This window comes from Notolepis coatsorum (assembly GCF_963971535.1).
Source record: "Notolepis coatsorum genome assembly, chromosome: 5".
Classification (NCBI taxonomy): Eukaryota; Metazoa; Chordata; class Actinopteri; order Aulopiformes; family Paralepididae; genus Notolepis; species Notolepis coatsorum.
In genome coordinates this window covers 69,369,794-69,395,997 of record NC_140169.1, presented here as the reverse complement: position 1 = coordinate 69,395,997, position 26,204 = coordinate 69,369,794, and the positions used below count along the sequence as shown (strand labels likewise).

Sequence of the window (26,204 nt, the reverse complement as noted above, 5' to 3'; positions counted from 1 at the left end):
GGGGACGAAGGAACATTTATGCACATGTATTGGGACTGCCCACCAGTTAAGGCATTCTGGGAAGATGTGTCCCAACAATTATCAATACTCGTATTTTGGAATATACCTGTACACCCCGCGGTATTGCTATTGAATGATGTTTTTGAGTTTGCAGTGAACCCACAACTAAAAAGATTGGTTTTATCGGGTATCACAGTAGCTAAAAAACTGATTGCATCACGTTGGTTTCAACCGGAAAAAATGTGCCGGAAAGTGTGGTTTCTTACATATCTTGATGTGATATATCAAGAAATATCAACAGCAAGAATTCTAGGGCTCAATGAATCCAAAATGTTAATGTGGTTAGAAGTGGTGGAGAGAATAAAAGCTAGCCTATAATGGTGATGTCTGGTTAGGAGTGAGGGATAATGGAGGTACTATCCAAGAGGGGGTCCGGGAGGGGGGGATTTGAGCTGGAGCATATGTGTGTAGGGTTTTAGAAAATAGGTATTCGGGGTATATTATATACTAACATTTATATAATTGTAACTTCGCTAGATATACACGGTATACGGTTAAAATGTTATTATTGACTATTTTTGTTTTATCCTGTTTCTGTACTTGCATATATTTTAACCACCTTTACTGAAAGTTTCATTATACATTGTGTGTTGAGTACTGACTTTTAATAAGTTTTGTTTTGCAATAATAAAAAAAATTAAAAAAAAAAAAAAAAAAAAAGAGTCGAACACCTCTATGTCAGAGGAGGGAGACGCCGCTGCTAGTTTTGAGGTGGAGTCTTGCGCCTCACAAAGAGGAAGAATGACTACATCGTCTTCTTGGTCTTCATTTCCAACATCCTGTGGCAGAACAGGGTCTGTGGGTTCAAATGTAAGGTCTGACACGTCCACACACATATCCATCCAGTCGTCATCCTCCTCCTCCATCTTAGCTCTATAATGGAAGTCTACCGTCACAGATAGCTCCTCACTTTGTGGAGATTTATCCACCCTCAGTTCCCTGTGTTCTAGATCCATGGATTGTTCACGTTGCAGATCTTCATGTTCCAACCCTTGCTCTTTAGGTGAATGTTCAGTGTTGACTGCACTTTCACACTGTGAAGAGTAAAAGAGTGCATGTTTAGAAGATTCAGTACGTTATAGGCTCATATCTCTGATTCATACGTCCCATGCACACTGATGACACAGATACTGATGGCTAAAATACTGCAGGTACAGAGGGTGATACCAGGCTAAAATACTGCAGGCACTGAGGGTGATATACCAGGCTAAAATACTGAAGGTGATACCAGGCTAAAATACTGCAGGTACTGAGGGTGATACCAAGCTAAAATACTGCAGTTACTGAGGGCGATACCAGGCTAAAATACTGCAGGTACTGAAGGTGATACCAGGCTAAAATACTGCAGGCACTGAGGGTGATACCAGGCTAAAATACTGCAGGTACAGAGGGTGATACCAGGCTAAAATACTGCAGGTACTGAGGGTGATACCAGGCTAAAATACTGCAGGTACTGAGGGTGATACCAAGCTAAAATACTGCAGGTACTGAAGGTGATACCAGGCTAAAATACTGCAGGTACTGAGGGTGATACCAGGCTAAAATACTGCAGGTACTGAGGGTGATACCAGGCTAAAATACTGCAGGTACTGAGGGTGATACCAGGCTAAAATACTGCAGGTACTGAGGGCGATACCAGGCTAAAATACTGCAGGTACTGAGGGCGATACCAGGCTAAAATACTGCAGGTACTGAGGGTGATACCAGGCTAAAATACTGCAGGTACTGAGGGCGATACCAGGCTAAAATACTGCAGGTACTGAGGGTGATACCAGGCTAAAATACTGCAGGTACTGAGGGCGATACCAGGCTAAAATACTGCAGGTACTGAGGGCGATACCAGGCTAAAATACTGCAGGCACTGAGGGTGATACCAGGCTAAAATACTGCAGGTACTGAGGGTGATACCAGGCTAAAATACTGCAGGTACTGAGGGTGATACCAGGCTAAAATACTGCAGGTACTGAGGGTGATACCAGGCTAAAATACTGCAGGTACTGAGGGTGATACCAGGCTACAATACTGCAGATACTGAGGGTGATACCAGGCTAAAATACTGCAGGTACTGAGGGCGATACCAGGCTAAAATACTGCAGGTACTGAGGATGATACCAGGCTAAAATACTGCAGGTACAGAGGGTGATACCAGGCTAAAATACTGCAGGTACTGAGGGTGATACCAGGCTAAAATACTGCAGGTACTGAGGGTGATACCAGGCTAAAATACTGCAGGTACTGAGGGTGATACCAGGCTAAAATACTGCAGGTACTGAGGGTGATACCAGGCTAAAATACTGCAGGTAGGGTGTTACAAAGGGTCAGATTAAACCGAATATATATATTTATTACTTGAGATATATTGTATAGTATTTGTATATCGTCTGATATCCCTTGTATATTCTTTGTACATATACACGGAATATCCCTTTACCTAGTACAGGCCAGACCATAATATTCGTTCTCCTATTGGACAGCGATCCCCTAGGCGCCACGGCCATACCCCCCAATGTCTAGTTCAAAGTCACCGCTGAGACATGCCTGGACATGCCCGGTTCTGCGCAAGAATACGAGACAGAAATAAGGCTGGTACTAGATTGTTCACCTTACGTATAAATACGTCGCAGGTGGATACAGCAGTTAGTTAACCAATAAGTTGAAGCCTCACACCACGATACAACGTGCTGTGAAGTGGGCCCGTTTTGCCCCGAAATAGAGCCTTGAGACCGCGTGCGAATTGATAGCTGAAGTGTCAGAGTTTAACGCTGTATCGTCGAGTTCGACCTATTCTATTATTAAGTAATAGTCTATTATGTATAGTGTATCGTGCGGCTACCGTTCTACAGTGACCAGCATTACCAACGTTTCATCGTACCGAGCTAGTGTGCTTATCCAGGCTGGGCGGCTTAACCTGGTGCCGTCATCCGAGGAGCCCTAGACGAGAACCGTGTGGATATGTACACTGGATAACCTACCCGACGACTACAGAGCCCTTTTCGGCTGGATTATATTTGCTTTGGTCCTGTAGCTGTTGGAGCGGAGAATCGTCTACACCCACTGTTGTGTGGGATTTACCCTGTGAGGAGCACCGTCGAGCCCGCCTCTAGTACTCTGAGGCTGGCTAGCTTTCCTCCATGCGGCACTGCATACCGGAGAATAGCTGTTGTTCGTCTACGGATCAAGGGATTATTGCACTGTCTCCTGTACCTGGAGTCTCCTTATTCCTCGTTGACCCAGACTTTCTGCTACCGACAAATCCTCTCCCCTGCTGGCTTACAACCGGAGGGACCCCCTTTAGTATCTCCAGCTAATCTACTAGTGTACCATATATAATTCTTATGATACAGGTGGTATTAATTATCTCCTGTGTAATATGCCCATGGACTTACGCTCTTGACCTATTCATGCACATTCTTCGCCTTACAAGCGCAACTCTCAATCTTGATAAGTAATGTAAGATAATCTTCGTGCTGCTAATAAATATTCTTCTAAACAGTATTTCTTGTGAAGCCGTGTTATTGTGGGTGTGTTCATCTCATATACCTGTGTACTGTATGGCCAGTAGTAATGTACATAACGCAGTAGTGGTTTAATGATACCATACTTATTCAATACAGTCAGGGAATTGTACCCCTCAGTTACAATTGGTCCTTCGAGCCGGAGGGTAATTAGCGTAATATTAATATAATATTAATATTAACATGGCCAATGATGAACACTCCACAAACGGTTCTCCTAAGCTAGATCGCCCGGAGCGCAGACGGCAGCCACCTCGTTACCTAGAGGACTACGCTGCCAGTCTACTACCTAGCTTTATACAGACGTTAAACGCGGAAAAAGCGGATAGTAAAAGTATGTCAAACCCTACCGACCAGGCGACCCCGCCAGTAGAGACCCTAGTGGGTTCTAACGTAACTGACCAAGCTCACGGGGGGGACCAGGAGGGACCTGACATGACTTTACCCCCCGCCAACATCAACGAGGTAGTCCCCGGAGAGCTCCAGGATAAAGAAAGCCCTCCAGGGACGGAACCCGACCCACCACCAGAAGAGACGCGCACCCAGGAGATGGAGGATAATGAAAGACCCCCACCACCCCAATAACAGCCTGTTCCAGCTGCTGAGGTCAGGCAGACGCCTGCGAACCCCAGCTACTAGGACGGAGAGGCTTAGGCTAAGCTTCTTCCCCCAGGCCATCAGAGCCTTGAACAATGAACATTGAGAGACACAGAAACTGAACTATCCACACACAAGCACACACAAGCACATACACGACACGCACGCTGAGCACGCTCACACACTAGCAGCCACTTTAACACTCATGCCGCACATACGCACACTTATGGCCAGAGGAAAGGCCACTTTAAATTAGTATAACATCAGGAACAGTGTATTGCACTACTAAAGCTACCTAGCATGTCCTATATGCTCTGTAAATACTATGTACAGATACCGAGATGGCACACCATGTACCTGTTTATTGCACTGTTGTTTTTTACTGGATTCTATTAATATGTTGTACCACTGTATTTTTATTGGATTCTATTATATGTTGTACCACTGTATTGCACATCGTCGCGGGCAAGACCAGCCGCATTTCATTGTATACCTGTATGCCGTGACAATTAAAACTCTTGACTTGACTTGACTTGACCTCCTCGGAGCGCAACAGGAGAACGGATCTCCAACGAGCACTGCCAGAAGCCGATCACCTCCATCAGTGTCTTCCCCCAGGGAGGCGGACAAGATGCTAGCGCAGGCATTTATCGCCACCCTGGCAGCCTCCACCGAACGCGATCGACTCCAAGCACAGACGCTTAGCGAGCGCGAACATTCTTCCATGGAACAAGAGCGCCTCCGCGCGCAACACCAAAGTGAGCGCGAACACTCTACCATGGAAAGAGACCGCCTGCAGGCTCAACAACTAAGTGAGCGCGAACAATCTGCAGACCAAAGAGAACGCTTCCACGCGCAACTCCAAGCGCAAGCCCTTAGTGAACGCGAACACTCTGCGATCGAGCGAGAGCGCTTCCAGGCGCAGCAAAGGAGTGACGACGACCGCATACGCCTGGAGACCAGACGCCTCCAGACGGAAGAGAATATGGAAAGAGACCGCGCCGAAGCCCAGCGCGCCGCCGCCGATGCACAGCGCGGAGCCGCCAATGCACAGCGCGACGCAGCCCAAGCCCAGCGCGAAGCAGAGCGCGACCTCGCTCACATCAAGCGCGAAGCCGAGCGCGACCGATTACAAGCGCAGATAATGGAGCAACTGATTGCCAGGGCAACCCCCCCTCCCTCCGCACGGAGCTCCAGGGCCTCATCAAGACAAGGGTCTAGGGCAGGGGTGGCCAACCAGTCAGAGACTAAGAGCCACAAAAAAATGACTGTGGTACCACAAAGAGCCACACCATATACCAGCGTTTCTCAACCTTTTTTTTCAGTCACGGCACCCTTCATGTGTTTATAGGTCTCACCCTCTGGCCTCTGAAGTTGCTAATGTCTTTTTTATTTGGGCCTCACAGGGTTAAAAGTACCCTGTGAGACCCACGGTTGCAAAATTACAAAATCACTTTTAGCCATTTAAAAAAATAATGTTTATTTAAAAAATGTTAAAGGGGAACTATTTTACTATTTCTTTCACTATTTGGGCACTTTTACACAATTCCTGTGAGTCTATGGAACACCTAGGTTTTTTTCAAAAAAAATGCATTGTTTTGTATTTCTAATCAAGTACTAAAAACCGCATTTTTCTACCTCAAGATCTTAAGCCGTTTTGAGGCTGGGCTCCAACCACTGTGTGGCCTGGTGCCAACTGCCACATCAACTGCCATATTATTATGCAGCTGAGAAATCTCTGACATCACAGATATGCACATTTTCAGATGACTCAGTTCAGTGAGGGTGAATATTGTGAGAGGAGAATTGGAAGAATTCGCCAATATGAGAATTAGTGACATATATCCTATTAATATAAGTCCACATAGCTAAGAAACAATGGTAAACACTGAAAAAAGCCATTTATAAGATAGTTCCCCTTTAAGCACATGTATAGTCAATTGGTCCTGTTGTTCAGCCTCACAATGCTATTTGATAGTAAATGTGTTTATATGTCCCACCCTCTGGCCTCTGAAGTTGCTAATTTCTTTTTAATTTGGGCCTCACAGGGTTAACCTCTTAAGCCCGAGATATACAGTAAAAGTGTATATTTTCAGCATTATGTTTGTTTACCAATTATTTTAACTGTTATTAGTGAAATATAAGATTATAGAAATCTCAGGGCATTGAGTCGGAAACCGGCGCATATTGACAGGAGGAAGTGGCACAGCCAAAAGTGAGTGTAGTCTTTTGAAGGAAGAGACTCAGGGCTTTCAAATTTCGAAAAACTACCCTACCCAGCTCACACCAGCCCCTGTCAATCATCTGACTTCTGGATTTACTTTTTAATTTCTCTTATTTTTTGGGATTATCTCCCACAAACCTGAACGTTATTGCCATAAAACAGAACGCAGTTAGTTTCTCTACCTTTCTGTGAACGTCTTGCAAAAAATGGTGTTGCAATATGATGAAAAATGGTGGAGAAATTTACATTATAAAAAAGATGGCAGAATTCAGTACTGTATCTACAAAACCTTCTGTTTAATCATCTTCCCTTTATTCATTTGCTTAGATTTTTCAGGTCTGGTCAATTTTAGCATGGTGTTATTTACAGTCAAAGATAATTCTCCTTTGGTTCATTACAATTTACTCAAGCCTAGTAACAGACACACTATTTCTGACACTGATCCATATATGTCCCTAGATTCAGATACCAAGAACATGCAAATGGACCATTTAAAAAAAAATTGTAAATGTTTATTCTACGTCCTTATGGAATGAGTGACATAAAAAAAAAAAAATGATGATGATGGAAGAGCCGCACATTGACGGGCAAAGAGCCGCATGCGGCTCGCGAGCCGCGGGTTGGCCACCCCTGGTCTAGGGCACCCTCCCCTACCCGATCAAGCGACCCGGAGCCCGGCCAACAGAAAAAGCCTATACACCTCTCCGAACCCCCTCCCCGACCGGTCCATGCGAGACCCAGCAACAGGGAAGAACCGGCCTACGCCGCAGAGAGACTAAATAGACGATTACAGGATCTAGAAGACCTGGCAGAGGAAGAAGAAGAGGGAGAGGAGGAAAGCCAAGCCCAACAGCAGCATCGTACTCCACAGGACCAGGAGGTCCAGTACAGCCCAGACTTTACCCCCGAGGCCCTGCGTTACAGACCCCCGACTCAACTCACGGGTGAGCTTGACGCACGACCAGCCCCGAGGAACAGCACCTGGGTACACGGGCCTTGGTACCCGCCAGGTACCAGCCCACCACGACACGTAAGAGGAGACTCGCCTAGGAGGCCTCTCCCCCAACGCTCACCGATGTGCCAGCCATCCATGGCATCGTACCTTGGCACACCGACGTTCCCGGACTTCACACACGAGAACAGAGCACAGTACACAGAGCTACGAATGTGCTTAGAGACAATGATGTCCGATGTCCCAGATGAGACGTACAAGTATGCTATCCTACTCAAGCACCTGAAGGTGCCCAGAGCGCATAATATAGCGTTGGCATATTCCAACTCAAGTACCCCATACACCGCGGCTCTAGTAGCCCTCGACCAACGTTATGGACGCATATGGGACTACGTAATACAAGAGATAAGGAATATTGACCGTCTACCCCCAGCCACAGACAATCGCTCATTAGATGACCTCTCTATCAAGGTACAATCCCTGGTAGGGATGCTGGGGGCACAAAAGGAAAAGGGTATGCACGAACTGTACGCAAACTCTAATGTTGAGAGAATATTAGAGAAGCTTCCGCCCGCCCGACAAGAGCGCTTCAGGCGGCAAAAGGACCACCGTGATCCCAACGGTCCCGAGCCATCCCTCCTAGACCTGGCCAACTTCCTGGCGAGAGAAGTCAGCAGCCTACGACTGGATACGTTCGTGCGGAGCGTACCAAGCTCCAGAGAGGGACCTAGGAGATCAAACGATAACCGCAGGCTGGTGACCGTCATGCACCAAGCCGAATCAGTACCGCGCAACAAGAACCACAGTATCCCCTCGACGAAAGAGAAGTGGAAGATTGCATGCCCGTACTGCGAAAAGGAACACTGGCTGTCACACTGTGACACGTTCAAGAAGATGACCGCCGACGAGGTGAGTCAATGGATAAAGTCCAACCGCCGCTGTTACCGCTGTGCGCGCAGTCACATGGCAGCCGAGTGCCGCTTAAAGAAGAGGTGTAGTCGGTGTGACGGAGCCCACTTGGACGTTTTACATGACAGTAACAGAAGAAAGCCCGCACCCTCAAGCAGCACAAAGGCAAGTGTTATGTACATTGACCCCGCCAGCAGTGGGGGCGCCCGGGTGCTCTTGAAGGTGGTCCGCGTAACATTGAGTTACGAGGACAAGGTCATGGACACCTACGCCGTCCTTGACGACGGGTCAGAGAAGACCCTTCTCCTCGCGTCCGCTGCGGCCCAGCTGGGGCTGCGGGGGAGCGAAGAAACGATGATGATTCGGACTATAAGAAGAGACCTGAAGACGATCAAGGGCGAGAACGTCTCCTTCACTATCGCAGCAAGCGGGCAGCCAGAGAGACGGTATAGGATCACTAACGCTTTCACCAGCCAAGACATAGGCCTGTCGCAGTACACCTACCCCATCGCCAAGCTGATGGACAAATACGTGCACCTGCGTCAACTACCTATACCGCTCATAGACGGTGCCACCCCGACCCTGCTGATAGGATCCGACCATGCACACCTCATCGTCCCGATGGACCGGGTCCACACTGGGCCCAGAGGCTGTCCAGCAGCAGTCGAGACCCGCCTAGGATGGACACTACAAGGCCCCCTCTCCAGGTCTCCCAACCGAACAGCAGCCACTCGCTGCCTCCACTCCAGAGTGACAGAAGAAGACACCGCCCTCTTACAGCACGTCGAGAGGCTATGGACACTAGAGACAATGCCCTTTAAGAACGAAAAGAAACACATTTGTTCCAAGGAAGACATTTATGCCATAGCCCTCCTCGAGCAGGGGACAAAGAGAGTCAAAGTCAACGGAGTGATGAGATACGCAACTCCACTCCTGAGGCGAGAGGGTATGCCTACCTTCCACGCCCCAAAAGAAGCGACGGAGCGGTATCTATCGAACACAGAGCGGCGCCTAGCCAGAGACCCCGCTCAAGCTACTGTGTACCGCGCTGAGATTGACAAGCTAATCACAGCGGGACACATAAAGAGAATTGACATTAAAGAGGCCGATCAGACGACCGAATCATGGTACGTGCCGCACCACAAAGTCCACCACAACGGCAAGGATCGTATTGTGTTTAACTGCAGCTACCAGATCGGATCACAAAATCTGAATAAAGAGCTCTTGCCCGGCCCAACACTCGGCCCCTCTCTACTAGGCGTGTTGCTACGTTTCCGCCAGAACAAGGTGGCCATCAGCGGCGACATCAAAGGGATGTTCCTGCAGGTGCGACTAGTGGAAGAGGACAAGCCCCTGCTGCGGTTCTTATGGAGAGAGAGGATCGGGGATGAGCAACCATCCATCTATCAATGGGAAGTCCTCCCTTTCGGAACCACATGCAGCCCATGCTGTGCTACGTTCGCAGTGCAAAAACACGTCGCAGAGGACCCAGCAGCTGATGAAGAGGTCCGACAAAGTGTAGGAAATAGTTTCTACGTGAACAACTGTCTGCAAAGCGTCTCGACGCCAGAAGAAGCCGAGGCCCTCCTACTCAAGCTCTGCGCCTCTCTGATCAAAGGCGGCTTTGATCTCCGGCAGTGGACCCGCAAGTATTGCGCAGCCTCTCCCCAGAGGACAAGGCAGCAAGCAGCGAGACCTGGATGGCGACCATCCCAGGAGAAGCCCAAGAAATGACATTAGGACTAGTCTGGCGCTTCAAAACAGACTCGCTCCATTATAGACACACACCCCTGACCAAGGAGCAGGGAAGGTCGACTTCACTACCGACCACAAGACGGAGTGTATACAGAACACTCGCCAGACAATATGACCCGTTGGGATGTATTCTACCTTACACCACCAGGGCAAAGATGATTGTACGAGCGCTATGGGACAAGGACCAGGGCTGGGACGATCCCATACCCGAACACCTTGCCTCCACATGGAGAGAGTGGGAGACAGAACTCAGCTCGCTCCCAGGTGTCAACATACGCCGCAGCTACTTCCCACCCACAGTGAGGCCGGAGACGTGTCAGATGGACCTGCACGTCTTCAGCGACGCCTCCGAAGTAGCCTACGGTTCGGTGGCCTACTTGCGGGCCCGAGAGGAGGGAGGAGAAATACATACTGCCTTCATCCTGGCTCGCTCAAGAATAGCCCCCCGCAAGCAACAATCTATCCCGCGTCTAGAGCTCTGCGCAGCCCTAGCAGGAGCGCAACTCGCCACGTTAATCCAACGTGAACTCACCATCCCGGTGCAAAGAACAATCCTGTGGTCAGACTCCATGACCGTACTCACATGGATCCAGTCCGATTCGTGTAGATACAAGGTCTTCGTGGGAGTCAGAATCACAGAGATACAAGATTTAACAGAAGCAGCATGCTGGAGGTACGTGGACACAAAACAGAACCCAGCCGACGTCATCACACGGGGAATGTCCCTGGATGACCTCACCCGTCACAATCTCTATAGTGACGGTCCCGAGTTCCTCAAGCTCCCGGAAGAAGAGTGGCCTACACCCACCCCACGGGAGGCAAGTGAAGAGGAGGCAGAGAAGAAGAAATCTATGTTCTGTGGGTTGACACACACACTAGTCCCCACAGATCCCAACATAGACGACTGCCCCACCCTTGAGAGTGCGCAGTTAAAGACATTCCTGTGGCACCACCCAGAGGTTCCGTCCACTACTGACATTACTGCAGCTAACTACGAAGAAGCAGAACTCCTTCTGCTACAGCGAGCCCAAAGAGACTCGTTCCCCGACGAGCTAGACTGTCTGCAGGGATCAAAGCCAGTCCCATCAGACAGCAGACTGCTCCACTTGGCCCCTGAGAGCGACGCCCATAATCTCATCAGAGTGGGTGGTCGTCTGAGGAGAGCCCCAGACTTAACGGATGACGTCAAATACCCGATAGTCTTAAACAGCCGACACAAGGTCACAGAGCTCATCATAAAGAAATACGATGAGGACGTGCACCACACCGGGGCAGAGAGAGTCTTCGCGGAGATCAGACGTCGCTATTGGATACTGCAAGGAAGAGAAGCAGTACGACGCTTCCAGCGGACCTGTCTAGACTGTCGCAAGTGGCGAGCACAGCCCAGTATACCCCGGATGGCTGACCTACCCCCCTGTCGCCTCCGACTCGGCGGCAAGCCCTTTCACTCCACCGGTATGGACTGTTTCGGCCCGCTGTATGTAAAGAAAGGAAGAGGGACGGAGAAGCGGTGGGGTATTGTATTCAAATGCATGACCACCCGAGCGATACACATAGAACTCCTTCCAACCATGAGTACGGACTCATTCCTTATGGCCTTCCGGAGATTCACATCGCGGAAAGGAAAACCGTCTATATTATTGTCTGATCACGGGACAAACTTCAAAGGCGGAGAAAGAGAGTTGAGAGAGAGCTTCCAAGCTATGGGCCCAGAACTCAAGACCCACCTCGCTCCCTCTCAGATTGATTTCCAGTTTAACCCCCCGAATGCACCTCACTTCGGTGGAACTTGGGAACGAGAAGTACGTTCAATAAAGACAGCCCTGTACGCCGTGCTTGGGGCCCAGACCGTGGCGGAAGAAGTCCTCACGACGGTCCTCACGGAGATCGAGGGAGTATTGAACTCAAAGCCCCTCGGTTACGTCTCAAGTGATGTAGCAGATGTCGACCCAGTCACCCCCAACACTCTCTTGATGGGGCGGCTGGACCCCGCGCTCCCACAGACAGTGTACAGACCTGAAGAAGCGAACAGCCGAAGAATGTGGAGGTACAGTCAAGTATTGGCTGACAAGTTTTGGAACAGTTTCCTCCTCCACTATCTACCGTCTCTACAGACCCGCCAGAAATGGGTGAAAGAAAGAGACAATTTGACGGAGGGCACAGTCGTCATGATTATCGACCAGTCACTACCCCCGAGCTATGTGGCCGGCCGGCCGCGTAAGCAAAGTGATCACTGGTGCCGACGGAAAGGTCAGAGCGGCAGAAGTGCTCGTCCAAGGGCGGACATACACCCGACCAGTGGCGAGGCTGATAGAGTTGCCAAGGCTCCCCGACTCTCTTGATGACGACCATGACCCCCTGACTTTGTGAACTGCCCTACCCTCACAACGGACATTGAGTAGTGGACAGTGCGGTTAATCTGTCTCTGCTTATCTAATTAGGTGCGGACTAATTAGGAGGCGGCTGTTACAAAGGGTCAGATTAAACCGAATATATATATTTATTACTTGAGATATATTGTATAGTATTTGTATATCGTCTGATATCCCTTGTATATTCTTTGTACATATACACGGAATATCCCTTTACCTAGTACAGGCCAGACCATAATATTCGTTCTCCTATTGGACAGCGATCCCCTAGGCGCCACGGCCATACCCCCCAATGTCTAGTTCAAAGTCACCGCTGAGACATGCCTGGACATGCCCGGTTCTGCGCAAGAATACGAGACAGAAATAAGGCTGGTACTAGATTGTTCACCTTACGTATAAATACGTCGCAGGTGGATACAGCAGTTAGTTAACCAATAAGTTGAAGCCTCACACCACGATACAACGTGCTGTGAAGTGGGCCCGTTTTGCCCCGAAATAGAGCCTTGAGACCGCGTGCGAATTGATAGCTGAAGTGTCAGAGTTTAACGCTGTATCGTCGAGTTCGACCTATTCTATTATTAAGTAATATTCTATTATGTATAGTGTATCGTGCGGCTACCGTTCTACAGTGACCAGCATTACCAACGTTTCATCGTACCGAGCTAGTGTGCTTATCCAGGCTGGGCGGCTTAACCTGGTGCCGTCATCCGAGGAGCCCTAGACGAGAACCGTGTGGATATGTACACTGGATAACCTACCCGACGACTACAGAGCCCTTTTCGGCTGGATTATATTTGCTTTGGTCCTGTAGCTGTTGGAGCGGAGAATCGTCTACACCCACTGTTGTGTGGGATTTACCCTGTGAGGAGCACCGTCGAGCCCGCCTCTAGTACTCTGAGGCTGGCTAGCTTTCCTCCATGCGGCACTGCATACCGGAGAATAGCTGTTGTTCGTCTACGGATCAAGGGATTATTGCACTGTCTCCTGTACCTGGAGTCTCCTTATTCCTCGTTGACCCAGACTTTCTGCTACCGACAAATCCTCTCCCCTGCTGGCTTACAACCGGAGGGACCCCCTTTAGTATCTCCAGCTAATCTACTAGTGTACCATATATAATTCTTATGATACAGGTGGTATTAATTATCTCCTGCGTAATATGCCCATGGACTTACGCTCTTGACCTATTCATGCACATTCTTCGCCTTACAAGCGCAACTCTCAATCTTGATAAGTAATGTAAGATAATCTTCGTCCTGCTAATAAATATTCTTCTAAACAGTATTTCTTGTGAAGCCGTGTTATTGTGGGTGTGTTCATCTCATATACCTGTGTACTGTATGGCCAGTAGTAATGTACATAACGCAGTAGTGGTTTAATGATACCATACTTATTCAATACAGTCAGGGAATTGTACCCCTCAGTTACATAGGGTATATTTGCAGTTTTGAAGTTAATCTAACTCACTTGGAGTGTGAATGTGATATATCACAGGAAACTACTCAACCTCTATATATACTAGAGAATAGTCAGATATAACTTCAGTTAGTAAATATAAATGGTCATATTTAACCTCAGTTAGTAAATAGATGATAGTGATATTTAATCTCAGTTAGTAAATAGAGAATAGTCATATTTAAACTCAGTTAGTAGATATAAAGAATAGTCAGATTTAATCTCAGTTAGTAAATATAAATAGTCATATTTAACGTCAGTTAGTAAATAGAGAGAAGTGATATTTAACTTCAGTTAGTAAATATCTAATTAATTACAGGATTTGTAATTAATTAATCGCATTTTAATCGCATAACCATTTTATGCCTGATATTCTATAATCATATTTCAAATTGCATGTGTCCGGATGGCAGAATTCAGTACTGTATCTACAAAACCTTCTGTTTAATCATGTTCCATCTATTAATTTGCTTAGATTTTTCAGGTCTGGTCAATTTGAGCATGGTGTTATTCACAGTCAAAAATTGACAAACCCGCCAGGACTCCCCATAGTCTCAGGAAACAATTCCTTATCAGAACCTCTAAGTCAATTTGTGGACTATTTCATCAAAGATATTGTAAAGACATTACCTTCATACCTTGCAGATACTAGGGATGTGTTGAAGTCGTTAAAGACTTCCATCCCACAAAATGCATATTTAGTATCCTTTGATGTAGAGAGTCTTTATACTAATATTCCACATGAGGATGGCCTGGCGGCTATCTCATTTTTTCTGGGTACAAATGATGAAGTCTCCTCAGATTTTTTACTCAGCTTGACGAATTGTATCTTGAAATCCAATTACTTTATGCTTGATGATAAATGGTACATTCAAATCCAGGGTACTGCCATGGGTTCTGCATTCGCACCTAATTACGCCAACCTATTTATGGGCCACTGGGAATCCCAGTTTATCCACAACCAAGATGCCTCGCCCCTCTTGAAAAATGAAATTTTTTGGAAAAGGTACATAGATGACATTCTCATGGTGTTTGTTGGCTCGGAAAATGAGTTATTCCAGTTCAGGGAGTACATCAATGGTACACATCACACTTTAAAATTCACGATGGTACACAGCAGAGAACATAATGATTTCTTAGACTTACGGATATCAACAGATAATGAGGGAAACCTGAACACTACTATTTTTCGCAAACCAACAGACCGCAATACTATTTTACATGCACAGAGTCATCACCCGAGACGTATGGTAGAGAATATCCCATACGGACAATTCCTGCGCCTTAAACGTATCTGTAGTGATCCTACAGACCTAGAAAAGAAGGCAGATGAAATGAGCAACAGATTTGAACAGAGGGGATACAAAGCATCAGTTGTACACACAGCCAGAAATAAGACAAAACATGTACAGAGGGAAACCATTTTGGAATCTGACAAAACAGACACCCCAGGTAACAGAGTCACGTTTGTTTCAGAATATAGTACTTCATCCCAAGTTGTTAAAAACATTATTTACAAACACTGGAACATACTCAAATGTGACCCCCATTTAAAAAAACATTTCATCATTACCACCAAGATTCTGTTTTAAAAGGGGAAAAAACATAAGGGACTCTGTCGTCAATTCTATGTATAAATCCCCTGTAGTAGGTCACTCTAACTGGCTAAGAACAGAGCTGTGTGGTAACCATCCATGTGGTCGATGCACCCATTGTTCAAACACCATGAAAACAAAGGTTTTCTACCATCCACAGTCTGGGCAGGAATATAAAATAAGGGATCTTATTAATTGCAACACCACACATGTGATATACATGTTGAAATGCCCCTGTGGTAAGGTCTATGTTGGGCAAACAAAAATAAATGTGAAGGTGCGAATAGCAGAACACAAGGCAGCCATCAGGAACAACAATATGGATTATGCCATTGCTAGACACTACAAAGAGAGAGATCATGGATCTACAGCCTCTCTAAAGTTCATTGGAATCGAAAAAGTCACCCTGCCACCTAGGGGCGGTGATATAATAAAACTTATCCTACAGAGGGAAGCGTATTGGATTTTCACTCGGAATTCTGTGGAACCCCATGGTCTAAATGAATCCCTCGAGCTGAATCCATTTTTGTAATCACTACCCCAGGGGTTCTGTGTAACCTATGTGGGTGTGGTTTTAAATCTGTTTTAAATTGTTTGTCATATCCAATGACCTAGGTATTTGTCACTTCTCTCATACTGTGTTATTATATATCATTTTCAAAATGAGTCTATGTGTATATATGTGGTCTTTATGCATCATATTTATACATGTGAGTTTTATGCATTACATCCTGCAAAATGATAAATTAAATGTGATAATTGAGTAGCCAATGGGCTTGATGTGTTACGATGTGGGGTGGAGTATGCTGTATATAATGATGATCATTGACACCTGCTGCATAGCACCTGAGGAAGCAGAAGCGAAACGCGTTGTGCAATTAAAAAAAAGCAAAAACCAGTCCTGAGGAGTGTGCAGTCCCTTCTTTCTTTTCAAGGTATTCTTCTTTTAGTTTTATAAAAGATAATGTATTGATATTCTCATTTGGTTCATTACAATTTACTCAAAATAAAATTTTCATTCAATCAATCACCGCGCAGATTGATTGATTGAATGAAAATGTTATTAACAGATTGCAGAATGGGTACAATACAGTAAGGCTCAATACACACAATTGTTAAGGGGATGCAGACCAGAGAAAGACTTTCGTCTTGTTTACATCAGGGTCCCCCATTTTCAATTCATAATGAATTGTAAGTAAGGGTGCAACTTGCACCGTGCAATCCATTATTTGTGGATCTAGCCCAGTGGTTCCCAAAGTCGGGGTCGCGACCCAAAGGTGAGATGATTTAAAAAATAAAAACTTAAATTTTTTTTTTTTTGTCAGGCCACTGAACTTAGAAGCAGGCCAGGACAGTGTTTCTAGTTGTATTCTAAAATTCTATTCTATTGTATTCTAAAATGTGACTATATGGTTTTATATTAACTTAATAAATAAACAAAAACGAAAAATCTACTTATTTCAATGAACATTTCAAACTAAATAACAGATTATGCACACAAAACGCTGAAAACAACCGAAGCAACAATAGTATTTTAATGAGGCTATTATTATTATCATTATTATTTTGCAACAAGTTAGCCCTCTCATAAATAGCACATATAAATGAATAACTAACTTGAACTAACTTAATAGGATTGAAGTGATATTTGGCTTAAAAAATCGGTCGCCTGGCAAAAAAAAAGAAAAGCCTGACGATGTGCATTGGGCCGCGGCTCTCTGACGCCTTATTTTCTGGGTCCCGGCCTGAAAAGTTTGGGAACCCCTGATCTAGCCCACAGTATTTCTGACACTGGGAATACATTCCCTGCGAATCAGAGATGTCCCTAGAATCAGATACCAAGAACATGCAAATGGACCATATTAAAAAAAAATCTGTACATGTGTATTCTACATTCTTATGGAATGAATGATACAAAAAAATTATTATTAAAACATTTAAAAAAAATTATACATTTTTAGTTAATTTTCATAATGCGATAATATGCTGTGTAATTAATTAATCTAATTAACGTGATAAACTGACAGCCCTACTCTGAAGATAAAACTGTGTAGATCACCACTAGTGTTTGCAGCATAATACAGTGTGGAATCGTCTGCATACATTTGTATACTTGCTTTACACAAAGTAGATGGTAAGTAATTTGTGAATATAGAATACAGGGCCCTCATTCATCAACGTGTGCGTAGAATATGTTCTATTTCCACACGTAAGCACAGAATGTAGAATCAGTGTACTCACAGGAAAGTCGGGATTCATCAACCGTGCGTACACAGGTCCTATGCTCCTCCGTGTTGATGAATACCACTTTGTTCTACCGTCAATGCTCGTGCATGATTATCCATATATGGTCATGAAAGTGAGGAAACACCCCCCATGGGATGTGAAATAATGGACTGACCCGAGCGGAACTCTGAGAAGCTTCACGGAGATTGTTCACTGCTGTCGAACCAAGAAGACACTATCGCGTATTATGGGATAAATAAAAGGCGGACTTGTAAACGGTGATGTCAGATATCAACGGCTCCCTAAGACCATTGCTGCAATTCTGCCTGGACAGCTCAAAATACTAATAAAGACCGTTCGTTGACCACTGTTTGGCGTTGGTTGTGTGTCATTATAACCGTGCTGTAATATGAATGCCTTTATTAGTTGTGTTCGATTGGCTATATGATTTTTAGAGGCATCTATTTTGATGTCAGTATTGGGTAGCCTATATAAACAATAATACGAGACCATATACAAGAACAATGAATCTCACTGCATGTATGATGTAGCCTGCCTTTCAATACATGAACTTGAATTCCATCATGTTTGTGTGCGGGACTCACAAGGCTGTTGTCACAATGGGTGGTACCGGTACAGTAATAATAACAGTCCACACAATATCACGATGGACCATGCCATAGCCTATGTTCTATTAGGACATGATCTGTGACGACAAATGTTCTAGAATGTTTGATTAAGATATCATACTCTGACAGCATGCCTATGATCAACAAAAACGCGAACTTGAATCCCATCATATACATAGTCTGTCCACTATCTGGTGTCATTGCAATGCGTTTTCTATTCTTTCTTATGCAGTAAAAAGGGGGAAGAACACTATATCGTGGGTGTTCATATGACTCTGCTTACAGCTTCGAAACTCCACTTGTTTCGTTTAACGTAAAGCCTTTTAAATATAATTAAAACGTTCCCGTGTCTCTGCGGTCTGTGCGCAAAATAATAACGAGTTGAGATACGCGGAGCGCAGTCAGTCAGTAGCCTACACCCCGTATATTCCGATAACGCTATATAAACCATGCTGCATTCATTCTGAGAGAAAGATCTATTATTCCAAATGCTATTTATAGGGTTTTGACCATAATTACACTACTGTTGCTATTTTACAATGAACTATAATGAATTACGGTTCATACAGAACTTCTGTATGAACCGTAATTCATTATAGTTCATTGTAAAATAGCAACAGTAGTGTAATTATGGTCAAAACCCTATAAATAGCATTTGGAATAATAGATCTTTCTCTCAGAATGAATGCAGCATGGTTTATATAGCGTTATCGGAATATACGGGGTGTAGGCTACTGACTGACTGCGCTCCGCCAGTGTCGAAACTAATGCACAGAAGCTCATTTCCTTGTTGTAATAATATATTCTACCACTGGGCGTCAGCTAAGTGTACTCAGAGCTGTGCGTAGACATAAGCACAAAGTCAAGTTCAAGTTGAAATTGATGAATCCCACTCTTTGCTTAGAAATGATCGTACGCACAGGGTAAGCACAAATCTGTGCGTAAGACACGTTGATGAATGTGGGCCCAGGAGTGGTCCAAGACAGCTGCCCTGTGGCACAATCTAGCCCTTTGCAGACACATGCTGCCATTGTAATACACTTTGTCTTCTAACATCTTGGAAATCTATGTTGAGGAAAATACTATATCTATGTTGAGGAAAATACTAAATCTATGTTGAGGAAAATACTATATGTTGGGGAAAATACTATATCCATGTTGGGGGAAATACTATATCCATGTTGGGGAAAATACTATATCTACCGGTATGTTGGAGAAAATACTACATCTATGTTGAGGAAAATACTGATTATATGTTCCTTCAGTAAGATTAGTACAGAATGTGTACAGATGTAGTGAAGATGTCTCTGTTCTCTCTGTTAGTTTACTATGTGTACAGAGGTAGTGAGATGTCTCTGTTCTCTCAGTTAGTTGACTATGTGTACAGATGTAGTGAGATGTCTCTGTTCTCTCAGTTAGTTTACTATGTGTACAGATGTAGTGGAGATGTCTCTGTTCACTCAGTTAGTTTACTATGTGTACAGATGTAGTGAGATGTCTCTGTTCTCTCAGTTAGTTGACTATGTGTACAGATGTAGTGAAGATGTCTCTGTTCTCTCAGTTAGTTTACTATGTGTACAGATGTAGTGAAGATGTCTTTGTTCTCTCAGTTAGTTGACTATGTGTACAGATGTAGTGAGATGTCTCTGTTCTCTCAGTTAGTTTACTATGTGTACAGATGTAGTGAAGATGTCTCTGTTCTCTCAGTTAGTTTACTATGTGTACAGATGTAGTGAAGATGTCTCTGTTCGCTCAGTTAGTTTACTATGTGTACAGATGTAGTGAGATGTCTCTGTTCGCTCAGTTAGTTTACTATGTGTACAGATGTAGTGAGATGTCTCTGTTCTCTCAGTTAGTTTACTATGTGTACAGATGTAGTGAAGATATATCTGTTCAGAGAATATTGTACACCACTTTATACTGCACTCAAACTACAAAAAAGCAAGCTTACAGAAACAAGTAGCTTATAATGATGTCATGATAATATTACTTAAGAGGGCTAGATGGTGTAGTGCAAGTAAGATGTTTGTGACTGCAGGACTTCCATCCCAAACTGTCTTAAGAAATCGTATGCAGACATGTATTTGCCGGGTAAATTACTGTAAATGAGATCATCTTGGTTTTGTCCTTCAATCCCAGGAAACACTGAGACAGTTGTCTTTATGTAAGACTCTGCATTTTCTTTTCTTATCTTTTAAACTGTTTTTTTATGGTGCTTTTATATGTAATTTATTCTATGTATCGTCTTTTATATGGACCCTGATTACGTAATAAAATGTAGATTGATTGATATCCATGAGGTGTTTAGGAATGATAGAAATTAAGAACAAAATTACTTTAAAGAATGTAAGGAATGTAAATTAAGTGGTAAAATGATCACCTCTGGCAAGCTCGTCTATGTCCAGCAGACCATCCTTGTTGCCACGGGTGATGGGAAGCATGTGGACGTCTGGACAATCCATTAGGGGTTTCTCTAGATGTTGACACAAAGATGCCCAAAACAAATTCATCATGGTGGGCACAGTGGATTATTTGCCAAAAAAACTAAAGGCTAATTTACAGCAGGTTAAGAGAAAAAGATACCTTTGTGTCATGGTTCATAATGTACCGACAATGGCCTACATCTGCCAAACTTTCTTCTTGTACTGTACTTGTGCTGTAAAATGACAGCTAATCTAATCTAAATGAGGGGAACCTCCACTTCCTAACAAGTTGAAATAAAGGTTTGAAACAGAAAAAGGAAATGTTAGCTTTAGGCTAGAGCGTAAGGTAGCCTCCTAGCTCTCTAAACCATGCAACATAAATCACTGATGTCACTTCCTGCCCACATGGTATATAGCTCCCACTTTTACAAGCTATCATTGCTAGCCTATTAACACTGAAGATGGAACACCTGTTCCGAAACATGTCTGTACTATAGGCTGCCATTAAAAACAAGTTTTAAATCTGAGAGTGCTGGTCCGGCCTTTGGCTTTCTTCCTTATAATCCTTGGGATTTCAGCACCTAGTGTCAGATACTGAGAGCGCGGTCTACCTTGATTTTGATATAATTTAGGAGTGAAATACGAATGAAGGGTTGAAATCACTACTCGCAAGGTTGCCCCCAAATATTATTTACCACTCGCATGGACCAAATTAAGGGGCAATTTGCAATCATCTCGTTGCAGTGTACAGCCCTGATAGTTCTATGTATTGATCACAGTGCTTTACAGCAAGTAGAGTGAAAATCTATTTATTGTGGTCCCTCGACCATAGCAGCTTCCAATAATAAAATACAATAAATTTAGTATAGAAAAAAAATAAGATGACTAAAATAAAGATAACTATATACAGTTCTAAAAAGTGTGCAGTGCAATACGATAATTTTAGCTTAGAATAAAATAAGATGACTAGAATAAAGAATACTATACAGTTCTAAAAAAGTGTGCAGTGCAGATCAGGATGTAGATATTCTAAAGATTGAGGTTGTACACATAAAACAGTTCAGTGGATAGTATAATGAGAAAAAGAATAGACCCACACACTTTTTATCAAGATAGTTAAATCAAAACACTACACCATCCCCTTAATTTGGAATAATGTCAAAAAAAATTACAATTCAATAAGTTACTCATTAACCTTTTTATTTTCCATTTAAAAAATAAATAGAATGCAGGTACAAAAATACAAACAACTCACACTACCTACTGAATAACCCTAATCCCCTCGCCCTATACATCCAAACCCCAGTCCACACCCTCATCCACCACCCAACCCCTCATCCACCACCACACTTCCCAGGCAACACTGATGTTAATCATCCTCACCACTGTCATCGGAGTCATCATCCCATATGTAGCCCTATCCTCAGTTTCCTTAGAAACATTTGCACAGTGTTTCATAACAATTTACTCAAGCCTAGTAATAGACACAATATTTATGACACTGGGAATACATTCCCTGAGGTCCATAGATGTCCCTAGATACCAGGAACATGCAAATGGCCTTGTAGAAGTGGAGCAATCTTCCATTTACTTAGGTGTGTATTTTTAGGCGGATTTTCAGAGGTTAAGAGGTAAAGAGGTTCAAATCGGATCGGATCTGATTGGGATAAAATATTTTGAATCACTGGGCACTGAACATAGAGAGACCAATCGCAAATCGATCTGCACTTTCTCGGCCGAGCTAATTTTTTCCGGGCCTACTTCCCAAACTCTGCATGCGCAGATTGATAAACCTAGACATCTGGACAATCCCGAGACTCCGTGGGCAATCTGCGCATGCGCATGGGGAGTAGGTGCTGAAAAAGTGACTATAGCTCGGCCGAGAAAGTTCCGGTCGATTTGGGATTGGTCTCTCCATGTTCAGGAGACTCAGATTGTACAACTTCAAGGCTCCTTTCGAGCGCCGCTGCTGCAAGGAAGGAGCAATAAGAGGAAAACAAAGTAAACATAATTGTACTTACAGATGTTGTGGTGTCCACAGTCTGGTGTCTGTTTCCACAAGAAGAAAGTCTTGGTCCAGTAGAGTTCTGCCACAGAGAGACTTCACACTGTAAACACACAAAGCGTTTGTTGAATAATCCAGGAATTTATGTGGAGTGTATCGAGGCTCGTGTTGATGACGTGTGTGGTGACAGTGAACCTCACTTGCCAGTCGTACCACGTGACTGATTCAGGACATTTGGCGCGCGATTCGAGATATAAGGGGCAACAAAGGGCAATAGTCTCCTATGACTAGGGTTGGGTACCTTTCACTTTTGAACCGATACCGGTACCTGTGAATCGATACCCAACGCTACCTTTTTTCGATACTTTAGTCTCTAAAAATCTAATATATCTACATGTTGTAAAGAAAAAATCCAAACTTCAAATAATTTATTATTATCATTATTATAACAATTTGTTAATATATATATATATATAATAGTGCTGTCAATCGATTAAAATATTTAATCTGATTAATCACATGATTGTCCATAGTTAACTCACGATTAATCACAAATGAATAATTTTTTTGTATCTACCTTAAACAGATCTTTTTCAAGTTCCAAGTTTTAATACTCTTATCAACATGAGTCAACAAATGCTTGCTTTATGCAGCCATTTAACACAAAAGGATGACCCTCATGTATTGCAAATTTGCATCAAATTCAAAACAGAGTGATGCACAAAATAACTTATAAATAATAAATAAATTGTGGTGACCTATATTAAGAGACATTCACCGAGGTGGGCTTGTGCCTTTAAGAGTGTGGGTTTTACTGTTTAGGGGACAGGTTAAATACCACTTCCGGTTCCGGGTTAACTTTGTTGTCATTTGTAAATGCTATGTGAGTGAGAAGTAAAGTACCTCAACTCGAACCACGTCTCTGGCTCGCTACTTTCTTATCGCCACATTGGTGACCCTGTGAAGAACATTTGTAACGTTAACAGCATTTAGCCTTATGTCTGAAAACAACGGCGTCGCGCAACCGCAAGCACCCGCACCGAATGCTAACGACGCTAACATGCTACAAGCGAACATTTACGCTGCGACCGTCAAGTTGCCCGACTTTTGGCAGCATAATCCCCGGCCGTGGTTTCAACACGTCGAAGCCCAATTCCAGCTGAGAGGAATAACACAAGATCTAACTAAGTACTTTCATGTTGTGGCGGCGTTGGATGCTTCAACGACGGCACGGGCGATGATGCTGTTGGAGGATCCGCCGGCAGCTGACAAGTACAATGCGCTAAAGACATTCCTTCTGAAGCTGTATGAGCTGTCAGAACTGGAGAAAGCGGACCGCCTGCTGTCCCTCAACGGCCTCGGCGATGGCAAACCGTCGGAGTTGATGGAAAAAATGCTGGCTGTACTGGGATCAGCTGATCCCTCTTTTCTATTTACTCACATTTTCTTGCGACAGCTTCCAGTGCCTGTGCGCACAGCACTGGCGAGTTCCCTCCTCTCCTCCACCAAGGACTATCCAGAAGCAGACAGGGTTTTCCTGGCCAACAGGCAGCAGCAGTTTGTCCATGCGCTGCTGCCCCACCAGGGCACCTCTGCCCCACCACTGGAGGCCTATACAGACACCGCGGCTGCGGTGACAGCCCGACGCCAACCCAACGATGGGCTCTGCTATTACCATGCCAGGTTTGGGGACAGGGCCAAGCAGTGTCGCAAGCCATGCAGTTTCAAGGGGCAGGGAAACGCCAGGGCCGGCGCTCATTAGTGGCTGTGGGTGCCGGCCATGACTGCAAGCTATTGTTTATCACCGACTCCTTGTCTGGCCGGCGGCTGCTGGTGGACTCGGGCGTGCAACGCAGCATCCTGCCGGCACAGGGCGTGGACACCATGGACGGCAGACACGGGCCCCAGATGGACGCAGCGAACGGTACGCCCATACGTACCTACGGCACCAGGTATGTGGAGGTGTGTTTTGGGGGGCGCCGTTTCGGCTGGGGTTTTGTGATGGCTGCGGTGTCCACGCTGCTCCTGGGAGCAGACTTCCTCTGTGCTTTCAGCTTGCTGGTAGATGTTAAAAACTGTCGCTTGATCGATGCCCTCTCTTTTTCCTCTTACCCCTGCACGCTTGGGGCGGTGGGGGGGGGGCGGAGCTCTCTGCCTGTTGAACACACTTGCCACCGGGGACCCGTATGAACGCCTGCTCGCCGGGTTCCCTGACCTCACCACACCCACGTTCTCATCTGCAGTGGCCAAACACGGTGTGGAACACCATATTACCACAGAGGGCCCCCCAGTCTATGCCCGGGCCCGGCGCCTCGACTCAGCCAAGCTGGCAATCGCCAGGGGGGAGTTTTCCACCATGGAGCGACTTGGCATTGTGCACCGCTCGAACAGCCCGTGGGCTTCTCCATTACACATGGTTACAAAGGCTGGCGGAGGTTGGCGCCCCTGCGGCGATTTCCGTCGCCTTAATAACGCCACAACCCCCGACCGGTACCCTGTTCCGCACATACAGGACTTCTCTACCCACCTGGCAGGGGCTGTCATCTTCTCCAAGGTGGACCTGGTGCGCGGTTACCACCAGGTGCCGGTCCATCCACGGGATGTGCCAAAGACGGCTGTCATTACACCCTTTGGGCTTTTCGAATTCCTAAGAATGCCTTTCGGGCTCATGGGGGCGGCGCAGACGTTTCAGCGCCTGATGGACTCTGTGCTCCAGGACATGCCGTTTTTGTTTGTATACTTGGATGACATTCTTATAGCCAGTACGTCCATAGAGGAGCACATGACACACCTCCAGCAGCTGTTTGAGCGGCTCAGTAAACACGGCCTCATCGTAAACCCAACCAAGTGCCAGTTCGGGCAGTCCTCCATCACTTTCCTCGGACACCATGTCGCTCCACAGGGAGCCACCCCACTCCCCGCCAGGGTGGAGGCCGTTGCCAGTTTTCCTCGTCCACCGCACCGTACAGGCTCTACAGGAGTTCCTGGGCATGGTGAACTTTTACAACCGGTTCCTTCCCCATGCTGCCCACCTCATGCGGCCCTTGTATGAGGCCCTGCGGGGCAAAGTGCCCAAGGAGGAGTTAGATTGGTCCTCGGGGATGGACAGCGCTTTTGGGGCTGCCAAGACCGCGCTAGCCAACGCTGCTCTGCTGGCGCACCCCTCTCCCACTGCCTTGGTCGCCCTCACGACAGACGGCTCTGACTATGCAGTGGGGGCGGTGTGCGAGCAGTGGGTGGGCGTGGCCTTTTTTAGCAAACAGCTCCGCGACAACGAGCGTAAGTACAGTACTTTCGACAGGGAACTGCTGGGTCTGTTCCTCGCCACCAGGCACTTTAGATTCCTGTTGGAAGGCCGCCAGTTCAATGCCTTTGTGGACCACAAGCCGCTAACGTTCTCCATGGCCAAGACCTCGGAGCCGTGGTCGGGACGTCAGCAGCGGCAGCTATCGGCGATCTCCGAGTTAACCACGGACATTCAGCACTCGGG

General features: G+C 45.5%; 1 long non-coding RNA gene across 1 annotated transcript in view; it reads right to left on the bottom strand.

The window, feature by feature from the left end:
- Nucleotides 1–305: 305 nt before the first annotated feature.
- LOC311228022 overlaps nucleotides 306–26,204 on the bottom strand; it is a 63,855-nt gene continuing 37,956 nt past the window's right edge. The window contains exons 4-6 of the long non-coding RNA XR_014619659.1: nucleotides 22,731–22,817; nucleotides 20,667–20,759; nucleotides 306–1,094 (exon numbers count right to left, since the gene is read on the bottom strand). This is a non-coding gene — a long non-coding RNA (uncharacterized lncRNA). The remainder of the gene's footprint in view (nucleotides 1,095–20,666; nucleotides 20,760–22,730; nucleotides 22,818–26,204) is intronic.